Below are 24,660 nucleotides of genomic sequence, written 5' to 3'. Positions count from 1 at the left end.
CCTCACGGAGCAGCAGCAGACTGGACAAACTACTCTGATCTTTGCCATTCCCAGTTTTCCTAGTTCTAGCTTCGGAAGACTTACTCTGGGGCACTTTACAATATTATTAGTGCGCAATGTAGATTCCTAATTCTTCTTACTCTCTCTACTGGGCTGTAGCTTACTCCTTGCTTAGGGTTCTAGGCTTTACTGCTTAATTGCTGGTTTATTACATATACATAAACCGACGCAAGCAAAATCCGCTAATTAAAGGTCATAAACAATTTGAAAAGGTCACGCTGCGATTGCTGCCTCCACCCACGGCTACTCGTTTAGCTCTAGCAGTTAATATCTCCTTTGCTCTCAGGCTAATCACGCCCAGACTTCACATCTCGACTCATCCAGGTATACATTGTAGCAGAGACGTACATCACCAGCCGGACAGGGCCCCTCGACTCACCGCTCCCATGCACTCCACTGTTGCACTATCCGGGTGCCCAATGTCCGAGAACCACTGGGAAAAAATCGGAATAGTTCACAAGCACCTCGAGGACAACTAAGGCCGGTCTGGCCCTACTGGGAATCTGGCGTTTCCCTGGGAGGCTGGGAGGGTGGGAGCCGATTTTGATACTGGGGGGCGGTTTTGCAGCAGTACTGCAATATTGGTCCACAGTAACAAAAGCAGCTGTGCTTTGCACCCCCACCTCACCCATCAAGCTGCTCCGACAAAATTGCAAGGGCTGCTTTGAGTACCAAGTCTGGCGCTGAGGACAACCTCTACTGGCACCTGGGGTTCACAGTGGCTGAGATGCCACCACTGCATGCCCGAATCACAGGACACAGTGACGGTAACGAAGTCCAGCACGAAACCCACAGCGGCACCATATGCACACTATCTGCAGGAGTGGCAGGCAGGGTGTTAACTGTAGTGTCCGGCTGGACACGTTCTAGTGTTTCACCCTGTCAAACACACTATAAACCCACCCATCACAGGCATCACCAGTCAGGTGACCCTGTTAATAAAAGGGGCTGGGTGCACGTGCCCCGGGTGAGTTCTAGTACCCTACTACAGTGTTTGTGTACCCTCATTGCAAGGCATTTGGGCCTAGGGCCCAAGACTCCACAATTGCGACGACGGGGTCTTGTCCCACGCGTGAGGAGGAGGCCGTGTCCCACTCCCGTGTGGGGAAAAGTGTAGTCCGCACAGAGGGCACCCCCCGCACCTGCTGCTGAGCGACTGCAGCAGTGGAGCTGTGGCACGCTTGGAAACGCACCCTCCGGTTCGTCCTGCATCTGACCGCATACTGACCCGGCTGCAGCTCACTGCACTGACCAGCCCAGCACCGGACCCGAGGTGACCGCAGGCAATGCGATCAGCACCATAGGAGGTGAGACTCCACCCCAGCATCGCCCGCGTGAGTCGTGAGAACTGTGACTGTCCGATAACGGATGGAGTGCCCAGGTGAGAGGAGCCGAGAGTGGCCCTGTCTCGACCCCTACACACCTGCTGTCAGCAGGCGAGAGCTAGAATCTGGGGGACGTGTCATAGCTAGCTCCGTTCTCGAGGCGCTCCCCTACTGTCAACCTACCTCCACATGGCGGGATGAAGACTGCATCAACATTGTGGCAGATGGAGCACCTATAGTGCACCCCGTACCCGTCAGAAACTCGGCCAGCTGCCAAATGACGGCTGGTAAGCAGGAATTCATGCTAGCCACAGCTGTCCAAGAGGTATGACCTCCACCTGTAATGGAGGAGTGAATCCGCGCCTGTGTCTGCAGCCCCAGCAGAACCAGACAAGCTGTTCTGTCAGGAGAGGGTTGTGGTAGCACACCGGAGCGTTGCCCACCCCACCGCTCCAAGGCCAAGAAGACTTGCAGCGCGAATGCCTGAACCTTGCACCCCATGTGTGCATGCCCCAGGGCTCCCACAGCCTCTCAGCATGACCCGACCAGCAGCACTTCTGCAGGCCGCCCCACATGCTGTCATCCTCCCTGCGGTAGGGCGCGCTTGACCTGGAGTTGAAAAGATGACTGCCAGGGTATGCGGAAGTCCTACATTAACCCCATGACACCACCTGTAACAGGCATCAAGACTGGAGAGGCCCGTGGCGCACTCAAGGAGAAGGCTGCCGAAGCCTGTGCTGGAAGGAAACTCGACGCTACTGTGCCTTAACAGCGGCAACCCCAGCCCCTCCAGCAAGCAAACCGCTCTGCCACACCAGCGCACCCACTCGGATATTTGGGTTAAAGCAGGACTAAAGCATTTGTGACAGCAGAGCCCGGTGAGCTGCCCCAGGTGACTGAATAGCGCACTCAAACCTACCGGGAAATTGTCAAAAGCCCTGCCGTATTGCGATCACATACCTCTGCAACAGCCCACTGCAACAACGATGACCTCCCGCTCTGCCTGCGCAAGCTGCGAACTGTAGTTGCACAAAGCTAGGAATGGTAGCTGCAGCGCTTCTTAAGTGGAATAACCAGCTGTCGACTAAAGGAATGTCCCCATGCCACAGGGAAGGCACACGAGGCACCACAGAGACTACCCAGGAGAAGGACCACAAGCTTCCTCCATGCAAAAGGGTAGGCTGTATGTGAAGGAAGGAGAGGTTACCTCGTGAGAGACACATCTGTAAGACTGTATGGCAACGCGTGGAAAGGCAGCATTGCCAAAAGGACCGCAGATCTGCATGAGGATGAAGATGTCAGCCACACGTGCCCTACACTGGGCAGGAAAGAGAACGAGCAATGCCCCAACACATAGCCACTAACACTTAAGCACAGACTAGGAAAGTGGGGCACACCAATCACATTGCCAGCGCAAACAAAACTGTATATATGCTGAGCTTTACAGCTATTCTGCCACACATAACCTGGGGAGTACCCCCCTCCCAGCGGAACCCTGCTGTGACTGCAGGACTGACAGAACACGTGCATCCGGACACACTTGCCGTACTATGCCGCGGAGGAGTCAAGAGAGGAGCTCAGCAAAAGTACCATTCACGCTCAAGTGAGTTACCTATCCTTTGCAGGTCAAGAGACTGTAACTCCGCGTACAAGGGGAAGATCAAAGAAGAAAAGAAGCAGCATAGCCCACAACGTCAGCAAAGTTGCCCCGCCCCCAAAGGAGGTAATAGTGATTCACCAGAGACTGTAAATGCCCGCTAATTCCGCTGCCGGCACCCAGAGATCTGCTTCCCTGTGAAGGCGCACTACGTGCCGGCCAGAGAGAAAAGACCACACAACAAGGAAGAACCACACCCGAGGAGAGAGGTGAGCAATACGCAACCCCAGTGGCTGTCTGCCGCCACTGCAAGTGAGGAAACAGCGCCACTCCCCTTATGGTGAACAGCCACCACCGCAAGAAAGGGAGAGTCAGAGAAAAGCAACGTTGAAGACCGCAGGGAGATTCTCTACATCTCCACCATGCCAGCGAAGCTCTGCAGTGGGCCAAACACAGCAGAGTGTCCTCCCTCACACTGCCTCAAGATGGAGTCGCCAGAGATCCACAACAGGCAAGAGGAGAGTCGCACACCCCACGTGGCAAGCCGCCACCACTATGTATGTTCTGACATCAGGCGAGACATGCCCAGACACCACAGTCGCCCCGCTAGCATAGGGCACATCGCTCGAGGTGACCAACTCCACCAAGCATGGCCGAAGGGAGGCAGGATCAAGTGCCACGACGACGCAAGAACGATGCTCTCGAGTGAAGAGAAGAGAAGCACTGCAAAATCCCTGAGGAGAATCCATGAGGAGGGGATGGTGCCCGTGAAAGGTCCCCAAGAGGAAGAAGCAAGTCCTACTGACAGGACAGACCGGCAACAGGTTCACAGAAGAGTGAAGACCGTCCCAAGAACTTGACGCGACCAGCGAGATGTCCACTTGGCGCAAACATGAGACATGTGGCAGGACGCCACATCCAAGTGAGGACCTGGTCGGAAGGTGGCGAAGAGAGTGGCAGGACGCCACTCTGCGAAGGAAGGAAGAACAGTGGCACAACGCCACAGGGCAGACAACCACGAGAGGTGCGCAGGAGAAAAAGATGCAGAGCGACAGGACAGAGAACTCGTACCACCACAAGATGAGCGCATCCAGACAGCCATCAAGCCGGACCGACGTCCCTGGAGACAGCCCAATGGGAGAACCAAATGTAAGCCGCAGCCAGCGCGAACCGCGTCTCTATCTAACGCTTCCCAGTGCGACCGTCCAGTCCCAAAGCCAGACCGGCGTCCCTGGAGACAGTCCAATGGGAGAACCAAATGTAAGTCGCAGCCAGCTAGAACCGCATCTCTCTCCAATGCTTCCCAGCGCGACCGTCCAGTCACAAGCATCGGCAGTCCAAGTCGGACGGCATCCCTGCTCCTCACCGCAGATGCCACGGGTGAAGAACAGCCTCAGCAAGATGAAGACACAGGCTGCGAAGTCCCTCTAGTCCTCCTCACTCCGCAATGTCACCCAAGACCATAGATCGCCGCCTGTTTGCCCAACTGAAGGAAAATCACTGTTTTGTCATCGTCATCCAGGTGCATCTTCACCCAGGAGCAGCGCACCTCCAGAGTGGATTCCCACACTCCAGACAACCAGAGTTCAATGAGACGAGCCACTCAAGAACCTTCTGTGTGCCCCGTCAACCTGAAGCCTGCCGAAGTAGAGCATACCCGACCATTGGAATATCCACCCTTGGGGTTACAAAAGACTTGGCCGTGGCCCTGTTGGGAGTTTCACAGCAACCCCTCTGCACGGCCACGAAAAGGCCCGCACAGCCCACATGGCAATCCAGGGGTAAGGGCCTCGACGGAGGTCCTGTGAGAGGGGAATCAGAATAGGAAAGATGCGTCGGCAGCAGCTCCACGACGGGCACGGAAAGCATGGAGGTCACAGTTGAAGACTGGTCAACCAAAGACCACCGGAGGAGGGCACAGAACCTGAGTCCTGACAGCGAGAACGTCCAGACCGAGACACCACTCTCTGCGGCTACATGAGCGACTTGGCTGTGAGTCTTGTTGGCAGTTCCTCAGCGACGCCTTTGCGCAGCTTACACGAAGCCCGCACAGTCCACACGGTCCCATGGCAGCCCAGCAGGAAGGCCCTCCAGGAGCCTCCAGTGAGAGAGGAGTCCAGTCAAGAGAGGCAAGTCTGAAGTTGCTCGGCTGTCAGGAGCTAGAAGGACCATCAACACGTCGCCTCCAACGGAAGGCCTCACACCGAGATCATCCCCAACAGCTGTAAGTTTGTCGTCCACTGGAACCTCAGCGCCTGCAAGATCTCCAGAGTGGACTCCACCACCGCTCCAGATGCACCGATATTTGAACTTTGTAAATAGACTCCAACATCGTGAGACCAGGCCGGTCTGAAGTATTTCACCAAGGCGGACAAAAGCATCCTGATCATGTGGTCCAAAGCTCCAGCGCTGCCTGGCTGATGGCTTGAAGAGACTCATTTGGTGCTATGTGTTGTTTATTTGTTTTCTTCCACATTTGTTTCTTTTCATTAAAGTTTGGGAGGGATGTAGTGTCCGGCTGGACACGTTTTAGTGTTTCACCCTGTCAAACACACACTAATACCCATCCATCACAGGCGTCACCAGCCAGGTGACCCTGTTAATAAAAGGGTCCGTTCGCACGTGCCCTGGGCCAGTTCTAGTACCCTACTACAGTGTCTGTGTACCCTCATTGCTAGGCATGTGGGCCTAAGGCCCAAGACTCCACATTAACTACAGTAAAACCTTGCGGTGGGTTCCTGGAAGTCTGGTCCATGGACTCTAAAATAGACTAAGCAGGTTCCACTGGAAGGTCTCTGTGAAACAAAGCAGAAGGGCTGGCGCCTGGACAGTGTTTCGCTTTCGGCGCAAGCAATATTAGGTGGGTGCAGGAAGGTGAGGACTGACGCGTAAGAGAGCGCATAGACGAGTTTGGACGGTGGGCCACGCAGGCACATTCAGCTGTGCCGGCCGCAAATTAAACAGTGGGCACATGGCTACCTGTCACTTGAACTTTCAAGGAATGTGCTGTTGATAGCTCAAAATGTAGCAGCTTTTGTTGACGTAGCTTAAGTAAAGAACACAAGATAACTCAATAAGATACAAGTGGCACCACAACAACACAATTCGCATAATTCTGTGGTAAAAGGTATTTGCAGCAAGCACTTACCACCAAGGTCATGAAATAAAACCAGTCAAAAACGTTTTGCGATGGGCCCCAGATCACATTATTTTCATCTGAGCACTGAAGGTATCAGTTTTGTCTGCTTGTTCAGCAGTGTCCTCTTATTAAGGCGTTGCTTCTGTCAGTATTGGCTTCCACATGCTTTCGATCGTGTCTGTTGTTTTTCGCTTGCGCTCAATATGGCTCTCAAATGTTCAACAAGGACGAATAATAAATGCATAAGCCGAACATAATTTATTAATTCTTGCAAAGGTAGCCATACTTTTTTCTGAATTGACAAACAGGGCAAATTATTTCGACTATTGTGGTTCTCTGCAGCCACAAACGGTGCCACATGCAGGTGACTGGGCTCGCTAATTGGAAACCAATCTGAAACCAGACTCCTTTCTTACATGTGCATTCCCTTCGAGCCCGCTCCCTTACGCCTTCTCTCACACTATTGATCTGACGAAAATGCTTTCCATCGCCAAGTTTGGAGCCGCAAAAAGCAAGCTTCGGTTTCTGATCAATGAAAGCTGCTGACACGACTCTCACTCTCGGCAGCGGAAAGACTTTTACCTCTTAAGTGCAGGAGCACAGGACAGGCTCGGACGACGCTGCCTCCTGTAAAGTGCTGGTTTGCAATTTCATGTGGGTGCTAGCATTAATATTTAAACAGATGAAAGGTGGATAAGGTGGATGGGAACAGCGTTGTCTACTATTTCTCTTTGCCTCCGTTTGTCTCTCTCGTTCTTTCCCGGGATCTGTCGCGGGGGGGGGGGGGGGGGGGGGGGGTATTCCAGAGTCGGGATGCTACTACTTGGAAAGATCTTCCCCCTACCCGTGAGAGCCTGACCTTCGGAGTCAAGATCAAGCACTGGGTAGGAGACCTTAAGGAGCGCTGAGGCATGTAAGGCTGAAATCTTTCCCTTAGATATGGGGCCCTGATCCCATGGAAAGCTTTGACGACCAGGACTAAGGCTTTGAAGTGGGTACAGTTGTGCCTGGCAAAGTGCAGTCAATAGTTGTGAAACAGAACGTTTTCTTTTCTTCCTCTATGTAATTTTTTTCCCATGGAGTAATCCCTCCCCTCAAATCACCAACAATGTTTGGGGGATATCCCTTCCCATTTGCATTCTGAAAATAGATTTGCTCCTGCAATTGACAACAGTAACTCTCCATTTTCAAGGTTTGAGTTGATCCAATCAGTTCATCCCGGGCCTAGAGCTGGAGTCATTCATGCACAATATTACACCTTTATAGCACATCTAAATGAAGACACCAGAGCTTATAAGTTGAACTTGCATGTGCCAATGGGTTGGTTATTTTCACAACAAAATTTTATTTTCAACAGCAAAATACGCCTGTAAAGGCCATATTCCACAACAGCAAAATATACATACTACTGTTGATGTTGACATTTTGTAGCCAAGTGTGCAAAAAAGGGTCATATGCATACAAACAAACTGCAATAACAATTAATTGAACTGTCATACTTCCACTGTAATATATAGAACATGTAAAAGCAACCCATTATTGCAGAGTTGAAACTCTTAATCTGTACACCACACCATAAAGCAGATGTAATTAACATCAATCCGTCGTATGATCTGGAATTGCTTCGAAGTAGATCTTGGAAGTCTGCCCATCTCTTCCACATCCTGGGATGTTTCAGAGGACAGCCCCGCGCTGCAAATATAGGTATCTCCAACCCCATACAGAAGTCTAGACCCTTCTTCCAATCCCCAAGAGAGGGCGGGGAAGTATCTTTCCAGGTCCTTGCAATATCTTGCTTCGCAAGTGTGAGGCCCAGTAGCAGTAAGTGGCGTTTAGAGATGTTTCCCCCAATGTCATCGGTTGTATGCAGAAGGGTTAGTCCGGGGGAATGAGGAATGTCCCAACCCAAAACCCGTGACATGCACGCAATAACCCCATGCCAGAACACTGAAAGTGATGTACATACCCATACGGTATGGATGAAGGTGCCCTGGGCCACTGGGCATTGCAAGCAAAGCGGAGAAGCAATGAGCCCTGCCCGCCATAGCTGATATCTCGTGTAGTACACCTGGTGTAGGTACTTGAACTGAATATATCGTAACCAAGTCGCTATGGCGGCACCTCTTGGGGATGCCAGCGCTTCAGTCCAGTCCTCATCATCCAATGGGCCCAGATCGGTCTGCCAGGCCTCCCTTGTTATAGACTGCGTTTTGTGGCTTTTTGTGACAAGTGTGCGGTAAATTTTGGTGATCTTGTGTTGCCCTAGTTCTTCCATAAATAATTGAGCTTCAAGAGGACTAGAGTCGGGTATGGTCTCCTGGATTGCTAAAAATGGAGAGAAGGCATGGCGGAATTGAAGTTATTTGTAGAATTGCGATCTAGGCATCGCATATTCTTTCTGTAATTCATGAAAGGACTTCAAGGTCTGACCATAAAGGACATCCCCCACAGTAGAGACTCCTATTGTCTCCCATCCTGAGAAGCCAACCAGCTGTGGCATGAGGCCATTATGCCAAAGAGGAGCCTCTTTTGTTATTCTGCCCCACCACCCCAGCTGCCGGAGTGTGCGTTTCCAGGGTTGAAAGACCGTGGCAGTCGCTGGAGGCAGCGCCCTCAGGGTCGGGCCAGCATAAAGGACTGTATGTAGTGTTGTGGACCAATCAGCCACCGCTCAACCAGATATGCGGGGTCCGACCTATCGCCCTACCACCAATCATTTAAAATGAGAAAGTGTGATGCCTCATGGTATGCCTGAACATCCGGTGTTGCCAACCCACCGCAATAGGTTGACTGAAAACATTTCCTCAATGCGACCCAAGCTGCCCCCCTAAGAAAATGCCGGAGAGTAGCATTTAGTTGCGTGAACAAACTAGGTGGTATCAAGTATGGGGGATTTTGGAGTTGATACAGTAAATGGGGTGGGGAGACCATCTTGAAAATGGCAGACTTACCAAATAGAGAGAGTGGTAGATGCGACCAGGCGCGAGTCTGCTCTTTGATTTGCATCCACAGTGGGGCTAGGTTTCTTTCCCATGACAGGGGTTGCGAAGCGGCCAGAAAGACCCTCAGATACTTAAAGCCATCTAGTACCACCCTGACCTCTTCGGACCATGAGCCCATAGGGCCTGCATTACGCATAGGCCATAAGTAGGCCATAAGTAGGATTTATGGGGGTTCAGATATAGCCCAGATGTATCGCCAAAAATCTGCATGATCCTGAAGAGCCTGGGTCCCAATCGGTCAGGTCGCGTAAGAAAAAATAATACGTCATCCACTCAAACTATCGAAACTGAGCATCTATCTGCACCCATGCTGCAAGTGGTTCCATAGCAAGTGCGAAAAGGTATGGAGAGTGATGGCAGCCCTTGTGAGTGCCATGCCCAATAGAGAAGGTTTGGGAAACGGTGTCTGCCACACGGACGGAGGCGTGCCAATGGGTTTTTGATATGGGCCTTTGATCTACAGATCATTGGGTGTCAGCTGCAGGCATTTAACTGAACCTCACATCTTATACCCAATGGAGACTGTGGCTTGACCTTCTCTCTTAGTGAGGCTTGAGGCTGGATCCTCTAATCCAAAAGGAGCTGACCTTCCTCTCAATACTCAGGCCCCACTCATGCATTTGGTCCTTGTGTATTTGAGGGTCTAGTGAAGCCTACCATGATCCATACTTCGCCCCCGCGATTACTGTGTACTTCCAATCAATAATTTTAAAAACACACACACACACATATTTCTACTATAACATTACAGCTAATAAGAACATAAACAATGTAGGTCATTCAAAAGCATCAGTCACATGTTCAACTGAGCTTACGAAAAAAATAATACATACACTTTGTCTGTTAGCCACCGTGCTTTATATGTTGTGGGTAATAGATGACCGCCTAGGGAAAAGTCTCTCTAGATTCTTTTTTTCTCAGTACGTGTTTCTGTTGCTGTTTTAGTTCTGGAATTAGGCAACGCCTTTTTTCCCTAAAAAGAAAAAGATTCAAGACTACATATATGCACATACATACACACAGCCCTCTTCATCCATTGGTCTGTGTTTGAATCTTTTGCTTTTGCTTCCACCCACAACAGCATTTGGTATTTAGAATACCTCAGCTCACTTTAACCAATGGGCCCTCTCACTGCGAGTGACAGCATTTTGCCTATGTACAATGTGCACATATTTACCTCTTTTTTTTGGCGTGCCCAGCAGCTTCTCAGACATAGCTACCAGGCCCTCATTTACGCTAGCAGTGTGCTGCTTCATGCGCGGAGACTGTTAGGGTACCTATCTTTAAGCGGTGTATAAAACCATTATGCATGCACCTGCACGGAAGGCCATCTTCAAATGTATTTAGTTATAGTTCATAACAAAAAAGTTTCAAAATGGCTGCCAATGTATGCATGTGCATGCATTTGTGTGCACATGCACGGATGACCATCTTAGATTGTTCTTTGACAGATTATAACAAAAGCCTTTCCAAGATGGCCACCTGTGTATGTATATGCATGAGAACGCACCGTTGTACATTTTGGAATAGATTTTTTTATTCTTTACAACAGAAAACGTTCCAAGATTGCTACACATGCTTACACATGTATGTGCATGCAGAGGTGACTAGTTCAGAATGGTTTCTGATAAGGTATGGCAAAAATCATTACTAGCGGCTACCCATGCTTCCACACCCATTTAGATCTTTGAATGTTTTTATATTACTTTATTAAAGACCACTCAAAGAAAGCAATCATTGGCAAAGTTTATACTTAAACAGCTAAATTCAGATGTTTTGGCATTGCCAATGCTCAATTAAAACTGCATTGCACTTATCTAGGCTGGGGCATAATGCAGCAAAAGGCTATTTTAGAAGCTATTACTTTATCACTGTCCACATGCAGGTGCAAGTGCCAATGGAATGCCACCTAGATTAGGTAGTTTGGAAGATTCAGAGTTGTAGTCCCATTGGTTTTTTTTTTATATTTCTTTTTATTAAACAATTTCGACTGAATCACATCAATTACGTACAAGCAGGCGACTTCAGCGTTCCTCGGTAATATCTTATACATTTCAAAATATTTTACAATTATCATATCTATACGGTTAATGGGTATCAAGAGTCTTTTCATCAACTTGCTGACAAAGTGGGGGACAAATATCACCTCTGTATTGGTTCCAGGCTCCACATACCTTGCTCCACTTCCCGTGGCATCTCCTAGCCATAAAAACTGACTTTTCCCTATACATGCACCAGTCTAGATCTTCCTTCCACCTCCCCAATAGGGATGGCCGACCAGTGCCCCACAGTTGTGCGATGTTCCTTTTTGCAACCATAAATGCCAATGTTGCCCACTGCTTAGTGTACGTGTTGAGGTCTGTAGACTCCCAGACGTTTAGTATGCATCTCCGTGCCTCTGGCTGCATGTCAACCCCTAGTACTGTCTGCATTGTGTGGTGGATGTCTCTTCAATACGCTTCTATTCGTTGACAGTTCCACAGTATGTGGATGAATGTTCCTAATTCTCCACACCCCCGTCTACACTCTCCACTTTCTGACCATCCCATACGAACCAATTCGGGTCCCGTCACATAGGTCCTATGCAGTATTTCAAGCTGCACTTATTCAGCCTGGCCTGGATTGCCACCACCCTTGGGGAGGAGACCGCCTCCTGCCAGTCCTCATCATCCAGTTCTAGGCCTTCACTGTTCCACTTTCCCTTCAGAATCTGTAGTGGATCGTCCATGTTATTAATTCATTTCCTATAAATGAGGGAAATGGTCTTCTCTGGGATGTCTCCGTCCAGCACTCTAGCCTCCAGTGGGGAGGCCTCCGGGAGCGTCGCGTCGCTAGGGATCTGAGTGAGTAACGCATGGCGGATTTGGAGATAACGGTAATATTCAGTATCTATCAAGCTGTATTGAGTTTTAAGGGATGCAAATGGCAGAACTGTGCCCTTCCTCCAAATGTCTTTGATTTGTGAGATCCCCATAAGATCCCACTTATCAAAACCCTTGGATTTCCAGAGGCTCCCCAATTTCTCCGAGTTCCACATCGGCGTGGCCAGCGTAAGTTTACCATCCCATTTCAGGTGCCTATTGACAGCATGCCATGTCTGGACGGCGTGTGCTGTAGGGCCAGTCAGTGGGAACCTACTGGGTTTGGCATACAATCAGCCACCTATCCATGGCATATCCGGGATCATCTGGGCTGCCATATATCCCGTGATTGATAGCCGCTAGCTGGGACGCCCAATAATACTTTTTTAGGTCGGGAAGACTGATACCCCCATCGTACCAGTTGAGAGTCAGCTTTGAAAACGCTATGCGGGGCCTGCCATCCCAGAGAAGTTTCCTCTGGAGACTCTCAATTTCCTTGAAGTATGACGTTGGGACCGAGTCCATCGTATTTTGGAGAGCATACAAGAAACGATGGAGGGCCATCATGTTAAAGAGGACCGCCCTTCCCGGCATGGAAAGAGGAAGGGACCTCCAGTGTGCGACATCGGTTTTAAGTCGATGCATGGGCGGGTCCAGATTACGGGCGAAGCGTCATATAGATTCCGAGATATCGGAAACCATCCGGCGCGATCTGTATTGGGCAACTCGGCGGTATCACAGGCAGGTCGCCCGTAAGGACATAGATTACTGACTTGGACCAATTGACAGTGAAACCAGAATATCTTCCGAAAATAGCTAGCACATCCAAGAGACAGATCAGGGATGCCCCTGGAGCAGTGACGTAGAGAAGGATATCGTCTGCATATAGGGAGATCTTGTCCTCCCAGTCCTGGGTCCACCTCATTCCTCGGATAGATCGGTCTTGCCTAATCCAGGCTGCCAGTGGCTCAAGTGCCAACGCAAAGAGAAGTGGAGACAGGGGGCAACCCTGACGAGTGCCCCTGCTCAGCCGAAAGTCCTCGGATTTTCGGTTATTCACCACTACTCGGACCATCGGGTCGGAGTATAGGAGACGGATCCAACTCACGAATCCCGGACCAAGTCCTGAATTTGTCCAGCACCACAAATAAATAGGGCCACTCAACCATGTCAAATGCCTTGGTAGCATCTAATGAGTCCAGAGCCGCCGGTGCCAGTATGGTAGGCGTTCTACTCAGTACTCCATGTAGGCGGCGCAGGTTTAGGGCTGTATTGCGATGTGGCATAAAGCCTGACTGGTCTGGGTGTACCAGTGTAGTGATTACTTTACTCAGACGCGTAGCTAGCAGTTTTGCAAGGATTTTGGGCTCCACATTGAGAAGCGATATTGCCCTGTAGGATGTGCAGCTCATTCTAGGTTTGCCTTCTTTATGTATGACGACGATGTTGGACACCCATTGGTCATATGAAAGCATTCCTCTCTCTCTGCTCTCTATCAGCATAGCAGGGATGTGGGGGCGAGTTTATTAGGTTTCAGCTTGTACAATTCAACGGGAATACCGTTGGGCCCCGTGGCTTTCCCGGAGCTCACTCCCCTGATCGCCTGTGCCACCTCCTCGTCTGTCAGCAGGGACTCCAGGTAAGCCCTATTTTCGTCCGAGAGTGTGGGAAGTCTTATGTCCCTGATCATCTCGCTATTTTCTTCTTCTGTGTACCTGCCAGTCGTACTATATACCGAGCGGTAATAATCTGCAAACGTATCTGCGATGGCTTGCGGCTCGGTAATAGGATTTGAGTCGTCTCCCTGTATCTCAGGCACCAGTCGCGACGCCCACTCTCTTCTGTCTAGCCACGCTATCAGCTTTCCTGCCTTGTCCCCTAATTCATATACTCTGCCCTGGACCTCTCTACTCTGCGCCTTGGCTCTATCCTTGGCAATGCTATTAAACTCGTCTTGACTCAACTTCAGTAGGTGAAGGTTATCAGGGGTCACTCCCCGGGCTGCCTCCTCCTCTGATTTGAACACGTCCTCCTCTGCCCTCGTCAGTTCTGCCTGTCTGTCTCTCTTCTTCCCCGCAATCAGGGAGAGAACCTCTCTCCTAATGACTGTTTTGTACGCCTCCCACAGAATCCGTGCCCCCGTTTTCTTGAAAGTAGTTATCAGAAGCCTTGATAATATTCTTACGGGTAATCGGATCTTTCAGATACCATGGGTTGGTTGGGGCTACCCTGCCTACAGTCGTGTGATCCAATTCCATTCTAAGCCACACAGGGAAGTGATCAGAAATACCCCATCCCAGATGACGAATCTCTTGGATAGTATGGGCCTGTGCCGCTGGGACAAGGATGTAGTCTATGCGCGACAGACTGTGGTGTGCGCTCGATACGTGTGTGTATTGTGCCCTGTCAGGGTTATGCGTCCACCACCCATCCACCATCCCCACGTTTCTAAAAAGTCTGGCAGCCACCTTTGGGCGGGTCTAAGTTCAGGCGCCGGGTGCCTGTCAATCTCACCGGCCATCCCCGCGTTGAAGTCTCCCCCCATAACCAGGATACCCAGTGGAAATGTTAAAAAGATGTAAACCAGGCGGAACGTAGATAGAGACAAATGTAGCTGTCTTTCCTTCCATTGGCCTGAAACCCCTACATATCTGCTTCGTACATCTGTCCACGAGGCCTGTATTGTGAAAGGGAATGAGTTCTTGATTAGTATGCCCACCCCTCATGACCCAGAGGTGAATCCTGCGTGTGCCACCAGTTTGTACCCTCCTCTATATAAGGCCATGCATTTATTTCCGACTAGGTGTGTTTCCCGTAAGAGGACTACATCTGGGGCGTGTCTCCGAACAAATTGGCTGACCATCCCACGCTTAAGTTTATCCCCCAGCCCGTTTACGTTCCAACTGAGGACTCTGACCCATGAACCCTGTTTACTGCTCATTGTTATGTCTTTACGGAAGTCGCTCTAGCTCTGCTTTCCATTTTGACGGTGTTGAAAAACTCAGTGCAATAACAAACTCGGCTTTAAAGAACATTACACATCCCCTCTAACTCCCCCCCACCCTGCACCCCTGCTTACTGGGCCCCCCCCATCACAAACTGGCAGAGTGCCTGTCGCCCTATACCCTAACACTAAGGAATAACTAAAGGTAGTAACGAGGATGTAGCCAACCCTACGTCCCCCCACCCCCAGGACCCCTCACTTCAATAGCTAACTGTCCCCTGAATGTCTTTTAGTAGTCCACTGCTGCGATGCAATATGCCAATAGTTTATGTCCCGTCCTGGGGTCCATGACCCCTGTACCTGAGCATGTTCACGGTGTCCACTAGTCCGTTCGCCGGTCCTCAATTCTGCTCCTGCAGTGCTTGTTCCTTGCCTCTGTTACGCCCCCCAGATCTATGGGCGAGTCTACTGTCCAGCCAGTCGGCCGCCACTTCGGGATTATCAAAAAACCACGCTCTCCCCTCGATCTCCACACACAAACACGCCAGGAAAATCATGGCGTACCTAATCCCCTTGTCCCTGAGCTTTTTCTTGACGGCGAGGAAGGTCCTGCGTTGTTTCTGCACCGACTGAATGAAGTCAGGGAAGAAGGAGAAGGTGGCATTCTCGTAGCGCAAAGGGGATGTCGTTCGGGCAGATTACAGGATAGCGTCCCTGTCCCTGAAGTTTAGGACTCGTGCAACCAGTGGGCGCAGGGGCGCTCCAGGTTTGGGTCGCCCACCCGGGACCCTGTGCGCCCGCTCTATGGTGAAGAATTTTCCTAGGCCCTTAGGCTTGAGGTGATTCAAAATCAGGTCTTCCACAAAGAGGTCAGGCGCGGGTCCTTCTGATTTTTCGGGTACTCCCAAGATGCAGACGTTATTTCGTCTAGACCTCCCTTCATAATTGTCCAACTTGCGTTCAGCCGTCTCGCAGAAACACTTAAGATCACGGACTTCCTGCTGGAGCTGCGACTGTAGTCCCATTGTTGAAGTTAGTGTGTCACATGTCACTGACATAATTATTTGTTTCTGCAATCATTGTTCTTTTCACCAGGGATATTCCAATGTAAATGTTAGTGTCTTGTACAAATCTGCACGTTGGCAGCCATATTCTGTATACCACCAGCCCATGCAAGTGATGTGTGTACCATTCTACAGCAATCACATACCATGATACTATATCCTTCAGATGATGTTGTGTGCTTGTCTTATTGGTGTTCTGACACACCTATGCAGCACTACACTTGCACTGATTAATTACAGACCTTGTCCCTAACCTTTGTGTAAACAGTACATTAACAATACCTGGTATATTTATAAAATGCTGTATTGCATTCACTTAGGCCTTATTCAGAGTTTGATGGGAGGCGGATGGCCTGTCTGCAGTGCTACAAGTGTTTTAAAGCCTAGAGTACTCGTAATATGGCAGACAAGATATCTACCAAAGTTTGGTGAATTTTCCTGTCCTCCAAAGTCTAAATAAGGAACCTAATATGTTAAATGTTTTTTAGCTACAAGAGCAACAATATTCTGTACATGCACACCACAAGAACGTAATAGAAATGATTACAGTGATTCGGTTGTAGGTATGTTGAGACGGTTTAGCTGCAGAATTTCAATATTCTACAATTCCTTCCTGACAAACCAATTCTGACAAACAATTTAATTGTAAATTCAAACCTAGCAAACTAAGTTTATGAAGTATGCTTCTGACAACAATGTAATCCACCCATTACAGTAATGAAAAAATAAGTGCAAAGAAGAGTTGTTAAAAAGGATCTAGGTAATCTACAAAACCAATTGATCATTTAAAAGGAGTATCACTCACGAGCAAGGTATAACAGATGGAACTTATGGATGCAACTGTCCAACGACAGCAGTGGAACTAAGTGCACTTCCTGTGGTGACTTGCCATTATTCTCAAACTAACTTCAGATGTATGAAATGTAATTTAAAAGGTTGACCAAACTGCTTACCTCAGTTCAACGTCCCCTCTCAGCACCCACTTCTGAGTTTCAGATCTTCCTTGCAATCTCAATGGAAAAAAACCCCACATCCAATCCAAACCAGGGGCGAATTGTGAAAAGAGGGGAGAGGTAATGAGGATCCACTCCACCAAAACATACGCCTTTTATCCATTCAGAAATAGGATAAACCGTTGAAAAATAAAATAAAATAACCACATTTCATTGAGACAGACGTTCCCACCCACTCACTCGGTGGTATGCAGTGCTTTATAAGCCTCCTAAGTAAAATAATTATAGTAATAATCCCCCTCCTCACCCTGCCTCTTAATCATCATCATCCTCATATTCCTCATCCTCCTCATCCTCATCATCATCATACTCATCATCATCCTCCTCATCTTCATCATCATTATCCCCATCTTCAACATCCTCACCCTCCTCCTTGTCATCATCCTCCTTATCCTATTCCTCCTCCTCATCATCCTCATCCATCCTCACAGAAATGCAATAAAAAACAAAGAAAAAATACTATAACATCCACCTGCTAGAGGAAGCTGATCACAGACCTATATCTTAAGAAGACCCATGAAAACAGTTTGGTACGGAATACTACCAGATTTAATTCATACATTTTATTGAACATTTACTATATGGTTAAAAGCTAAAAGTGAAACGGTTCTTTGCAGATCACAGTAAATATTTGGAAAGAGAAATGGGAATTAAATTCATCTAGCGGGGATACCTTGAAAGAATAGTCCACAAAGCTTGTGACAAAATGTAAAAAGAAATTTAAAAAACAAGCATGAAGATAAAAAAGGATTGGAACCTAAGAGGAAAGGAAGAAAATTATTATCCCGTATTAAATGAAAAGTAACATTTAATAGTGGTTAGGAAGCATTTGACCATCTTAGAGAAAAATGACCTCTTGCAATATATTTTAAACAAGCATTGGCATAGCCAATAGGTCTCGACTTTGGGAACTTATAAGTGTTTAGCCAGAGATATTGACTTTACCTATGTCTTTAAGCTGTGCTGTACAGAAGTTTGCAGCATGCTGAATTGTTATAATAAAGAAGTGTCAGAAGCATTTTTGTTACCTTAGATATGACCAAAAAAGCATTATGTACAACTAAACAACCATATTAAAAAAGTATTAAAAATAATGTCTTGAGTTTTTTTGGTCCTTTCAATGCTGGCAACTTGTATCTGCCTGTCCCAGTGGTTGCTTGTTGTGTTTTATTTGGTTATGGGGGGCATAAATAACAGGAGGGTGAAGGTCAGTCAGTCAGTCAGTGAGAGCGAGTGAGAGAGTTAGTCAGTCAGTGAGAGCGAGAGAGTTAGTCAGTCATTGAGAGAGTGAGAGTCAGTGAGAGAGTGAGTAAGTCAGTGAGAGTGAGAGTCAGTCAGTGAGAGTGAATGAGAGTGAGAGAGTGAGTCAGTCAGTGAGTGAAAGAGAGTGAGTCAGTGAGATAGTCAGTCAGTGAGAGTGAGTCAGTCTTAAAGCGAGAGTCAGTCTTTTAGGAGGAGTCAGTCTTTTAGCGGGAGTCAGTCTTTTAGCAAGAGTCAGTCTTTTAGCGAGAGTCAGTCAGTCAGTGAGAGAGTCAGTCAGTCAGTGAGAGAGTTAGTCAGTCAGTGAGAGAGTTAGTCAGTCAGTGAGAGAGAGAGTCAGTCAGTGAGAGAGAGTCAGTCAGTGAGAGAGTCAGTCAGTGAGAGAGAGTGAGTCACTCAGTGAGAGTGAGTCACTCAGTGAGAGAGAGTGGGAGAGTGAGTCTGTGAGAGTGAGTCTGTGAGAGAGAATCTGTGAGAGTGAATCTGTGAGAGGGAGTCTGTGAGAGTGTGAGAGAGTGTCTGTGAGAGAGTGCCTGTGAGAGTCTGTGAGAGAGTGTGAGAGTCTGTGAGAGAGTGTCTGTGAGAGTCTGTGAGAGAGTGTCAGTGAGAGTCTGTGAGAGAGTGTCTGTGAGAGTCTGTGAGAGAGAGTCTGTGAGAGAGTGTGAGAGTCTTTGAGAGAGTGTCTGTGAGAGAGAGTCTGTGAGAGTCTGTGAGAGTCTGTGAGAGTCTGTGAGTGTCTGTGAGAGAGAGTCTGTGAGAGAGTCTGTGGGAGAGAGTCTGTGAGAGAGTGTCTGTGAGAGTGTCTGATAGAGTGTCTGTGAGAGAGAGTCTGTGAGAGAAAGTCTGTGAGAGAGTCTGTGAGTGTCTATGAGAGTGTCTGTGAGAGAGAGTCTGTGAGAGAGTGTCTGTGAGAGTCTGTGAGAGAGTGTCTGTGAGAGCCTGTGAGAGAGTGTCTGTGAGAGTGTCTGTGAGAGTCTTTGAGAGAGTGTCTGTGAGAGTCTTTGAGAGAGTGTCTGTGAGAGAGAGTCTGTGAGAGAGAGTCTGTGAGAGAGAGTCTGTGAGTGTCTATGAGAGTGTCTGTGAGAGTGTCTGTGAGAGAGTCTGTGAGAGAGAGTCTGTGCGAGAGTGTCTGTGAGAGTGTCTGTGAGAGTGTCTGTGAGAGAGAGTCTGTGAGAGAGTGTATTTGAGTGTCTATGAGAGTGTCTATGAGAGTGTGAGAGAATGCATTATTAGTGAGTGACATTCGTATAGAGCGCTGGATAGTTTGAAAGCACACCTCGGAGGGTCTGATTGGGAGGATAAGAACCACAGGAGTGTGAGTTTAAGAGAGCGTTAAGTTGTGTGAAAACGGGACAAGCTGTTTGGCGGTGCGACTGGTGCGGCCGCACTGGACGCTGACCTAGAGGGGGGCACTGACCTTAGTGGGGAGCTAGTTTAGAGATAAAGTGGTATTATTTAAAAGCACCTGGTGCAGAGTTCTTTGTGCGTCCAGCTTTCAGGCATCAATACAAAAGTCATGATAACTCTTGTAAGAGAGAGAGGAGTTTTATGCAGTGTCAGTTTTGACTCACCATAAATTAGCGCAAAGGGTTAACATGTCTGCTGCAAAGGACAGATCTGTATTTTATGTGGATAGATGAGTGGATTACTAAAACCAGACTTTACCAGCGCTTTAAAACCAATTGAAATGTATTTGAGAGAGAGAGCTATGTATAGGTGATGGGCACTTTGCATGGTGGCAGGGAGGAAATCCGAGGAGAAGGAGGAGGTCATATTGGGGAGGGGGTGGGGGGGCAAATAAGACTGTCACATCAGGCGCCACCAGCGCTAAAAGCACCTTTGGCAGTGTCTGCACGTACACCAGTGTCAGGCTTGATCACTCATAGACAGACTACATGGGTGACTTGTAGACCATGTACGTGCACAATGCATCACACGGTATCGTGCAATCGCACACTGCCCTCGCCATACGTGAAGTCAAATTAACACAACATGCTGATGCACGTGGACTACTCACATGGCTCGAGCTGAAAGCAACCAATCAAATTATATAACAATGCCCCCTGCAGCCAATGCAGGCCCCATTCAGTATGAAGCCTATGGATTTCTGTGGCATATATAGGAGTCTCGAGGGCCCTCATTCTATTTTGTGGGGGAGGGGGGGAGGGTGAGGCAACATTTCGTATTACGTAACCATGGTGGTTTCATCGATCTCTGCTGTGCACGTCGCGCGCGCCTGTGCGCGCAATAGCAAGCTGGTGGCCGGCCTGGGTAGCACTTTTAAACCACCTACAAAATTTCTCGCAAGAGCAGAGCATGCGCTGACTCTAGCGAGACCTAAAAACTAACTAATCATGTTTTTTGCAGAAAATAATTTGCATCAAATTCTGTTTAGAGCAGATACTTCTCAACCTATTTAGCAGAGTTATATCACAACGAGAGCTAAAGGAACCTTTCCACACCTCAAATCATGGATGTTATCCATACCTCAAATTATGAATGTCGTGAACCCCCTGCTTTAGCAGCTTCAGCAGGGGCAGCAACCATAAACGAAGGGTGGTGGGGTGGGTGGGTTGTCGCGGTGGGGGATAACAGGGGTTTACTATATTTTTTTTTAACGTACCTTTTGCCATCTGCCACTGCAGCGTCGCATCTCGTTTCACGGCCTCTCCTTTTCCTATCTGCTGGTCCCAGCAGCTCCTGAGACAGACTCCCTATCCAATCCCCGCACTACAGAGCAGCGCGGGAATTGGTCTGAGCAGGCAGGAAAGACGCCCTGATCAGACCAGGGAGTCTGGGGGGGGGGTTCTCTTGCCCGGCTGCTCAACGCAGCTGGGCTGGAGAAAACTCAAGTGCACATGTGTGTTTTGGTCAGCCTGAGATGGCCGGCCAAACACACATGAGCACTTAGGGAGTGGAGTGCACTAGCACTCCTCCTCCCCCCTTCCCATGCCTAAGCTCAGCCCCTCCCAAGAGGCTAAGAGCCGGCAAATGTAAATTAAAATGATGCAAGAACATCGTTTTATTTCATATTTGACTGTTCTGATGCAGGCACTGCGGAGGAGCCGCCACTGAGCTTCAGCAGGGGTGGGGTTCTTTATGGGACTTCTGTCTGCAACTCTGCAGACAAAATGTAATGAATACCTCCATAAAGGAGTACAGCATCAATAGAAGAGTAAGCAGGAGCAACAAAGAACGAAAGATAGGTAAAGAGAATAGGGAAAGATGGAAGAAATATTGAGTGGAAGAGTGGGTGAATGAGTGGGTAGATAAATAAGTGGGTAGATGGATGAGCGGGTGAAATGATAAGTGAATAGATGGGTGGATAAACAGGTGAAAGGATGGTAGAGTATAGGGATGGATGATAAGTGAATGAATGGATAGTTGGATGGACAAGTGAAAGAATAGCAGTAAAGTGAATGAATGGGTAGATGGACAGGCAGGTGAAAAGATGGCAGAGGAAAAGGATGGATGGATGGATGAGTGGGTAGTAAGAAGACAAATGAATGGATGACAGAGTGGATGGACAAATGGATAGATCGCAGGGTGGATGAATGTATGATGGATGGATGGATGGCTGGATGGCAGAATGGGTGGATGGACAGCAACATGGATGGATGAGTGGGTGAGTGAGTGGAGGATGGATGGAGGGCTGTCAGAGTGGATTGATGGCAGAGTGGATGGATGGCAGAGGGAAATAGATCAATGGGTGGATTGATGGATGGATGGCAGAGGGGATGGATGGCAAGGTGGATAGATGGAACGATGACTGGCCAGATTGATGGATGGCAGAGAGGATATATAGATGGCAGGATAGATGGATCAAACAGGAAAAGATTGAATGATGGAATAATGGATGTCGGAATGTAAAGATGAAATAGTAAATATCAGGTGGATGGAAGGGCTAAAGGATGAATGGATATATCATTTGGCTGGAAGAGACAAGGGAGCTCTTCTAGGAAGGGCTAGGCTCACTTGCTTCGCTTGCTTGGTGAAAGCAGAGGTTTTGTTCAAAGTGGGGGTATTTTAATTTTCTGGCTACTATCTTCCGTCAAATGTATTCAATGTAATGATGTTTTTAAAGGAGATCCTATTCATCATTCAATTTCAGTGAAAAAGATACCTTTAAGTTAATAAGTGAAATGTGAAACTCTGAATGTAATCTATATTTTGAAATGCTCGTGTGACAAAATCTATGTTGGACAAAGGCCCAAATCAATGAAAGTAAGACTTGCCAAACATAAATCAGATATAAGAAATGGTAAGATAAAATCTGTTGGGCTGTATATGATATGGAAATTAAATGTTATGCCACAAAGCTATGATATCATATTTGGTAATGGTCAACACACACCCTATGGATGGTGATATACTTATAAGATTATTAAAACTTGAGATTTAGAGGACAGAACTATGACAAGTCCAACATCCTATATATAGGCTTAAATGAGATTACATAATTTACTTCCTTTTTATAACGCAACTTGTTGTTATGCACCAATGATTATGTATTCTATGTGATGTAAAGAGCTATTGTTATGTGAAAGGTATAATTAGTTTTTATGTTTTGGATTCACAAGGATATATGTGTATATATATTACCTACTGGCGGTCGCCAGTAGGTAGTTATAGTTAGGACCACGTTTCCATAGGAAATCCGCAACATTCTATTTTGAATAACTTTTGCGCCGGTCGACGAATCCTTGTGAATTTTTCAAAATAGGTGGGGCGCTACGCTCCGCTCCTACCCTGAAAGTCTCGGGGGGATTCGTCAAGCGGGGGCTGAGATAAAAGGGGGGTCCCAAAACGCGTTTTTCCCATGCATTTTTCCATAGGACCTTTAGACACAGCTACAGCCCGAACGGCTGAACAGAATTACTTGAAATTTGGCAGAGAGGTAGTCCTCAGGTCAAGGAAGTGCCTTTTGTAGGTTTGGTGTAAATCTGTTCAGTAGATTCTGAGAAAATAGCCTTTAAATCAATATATATATCTGAGCCAGCTTACGGTGCGCTTACGGTGCGCTTACCGTACGCGTACGGTGGCGTGCGCGAGCGCGATTCTGATTGGCCCTTAGATCTTAGTAAACATTCGAATCGGTCGAAACCAGGAAGCGGCGGCCGCCATTTTCTCTCTCGCACTCTGAGGGGGGAGCTGATAAACAAATGCCAAAAACATATAAAGGGGCTGTTTAGACAGCACCCATGCACATAACCATGTTAGTTGAGTCTTCAAAGATCCCCCAAGGCAAAAAACGGTAATTTTTTATTTTTCGAAAATTTCGCCGATTACGCTTACCGTACGCTTACCGTACGCGTACGGTAAAAAATATTTAAAAAAAAAATCCACACTCTCTCCACCCTGTGTGCAAATGGTGGGCGAAGGCCACCATTTGTGCATGGCATATAAGAGCACAGCATTTCCCAAAAAAATTTCAACAGATTACCTATCACAAGGAAGCGCATAATATGTCCTCCATGTGCGCACAGTGCGCAAAGCGCATCGTGCGTACATGGCCCATCTAGCGTAACGTGGGTACGCGGTGCGTGTAGCGCACCGCGTGCCCACCTTGCATGAACGGCACTAACTGCGTAAAGTGGGCGCGCGGTGCGTGAAGCGCACCGCGTGTTCACTGTGCGCGCACAGTGCGCGAAGCGCACCGTGCGCGCACGGAACGAACTGCGTTAAGTGGGTGCGCACGCCACGAATGGCGTAAAGTAACTTAGCATTTAAAAAACCGTACAAATTCACTGAAAAAACCATAGGTTTCACACATGTTATAGTTAGCGGAAATGTTACTGATAAAAAACCAATGAAATTCCCCCGTTATAGTTAGTGCAGGAAACTATAACTCACGCGACCGCAATCTTCTGCTAATGACATATGTGTCTTTATGAAAAAAAAAATATTTGTAATATATGTATAGCTAAAATTTATGGAAGAAGACATGGGCAAATAAGTGTCTAAATACAGTATTAGCATCAGCAGAGGATTGCGGTCGCGTGAGTTATAGTTTCCTGCACTAACTATAACGGGGGAATTTCATTGGTTTTTTATCAGTAAAATTTCCGCTAACTATAACATGTGTGAAACCTATGGTTTTTTCAGTGAATATATATATATATATATATATATATATATATATATATATATATATTCACTGAAAAAAAACAGAGGTTTCACACACGTTATAGTTAGCTGGACATTTTACTCGTAAAAAACCAATGAAATTCCCCCGTTATAGTTAGTTCAGCTAACTATAACTCGCGCGCCCGCAATCCACTGCTGATGACGTCACATATTACATCACTCATGACATGGTCAGTGACATCACTGATGACATCACTGATGACATCTCAAATGACATCACTGATGACATCACTGATGACATCATCCAG

The 24,660-nt window shown here is 47.8% G+C and overlaps 1 protein-coding gene across 2 annotated transcripts in view; it reads left to right on the top strand.

Annotated features, from left to right (window-relative positions):
* The window catches only part of CRACD (capping protein inhibiting regulator of actin dynamics), an 870,477-nt gene that overhangs the window by 293,526 nt on the left and 552,291 nt on the right, over positions 1-24,660 (top strand). The gene's annotated exons all lie outside the window — the stretch shown is intronic.

The sequence above is a fragment of the Triturus cristatus genome, chromosome 2_2, assembly GCF_964204655.1.
Source record: "Triturus cristatus chromosome 2_2, aTriCri1.1, whole genome shotgun sequence".
In the NCBI taxonomy this organism is placed as follows: domain Eukaryota; kingdom Metazoa; phylum Chordata; class Amphibia; order Caudata; family Salamandridae; genus Triturus; species Triturus cristatus.
Note: the sequence above shows the minus strand (reverse complement) of the source record. Positions and strands in the feature narration are given on the sequence as shown.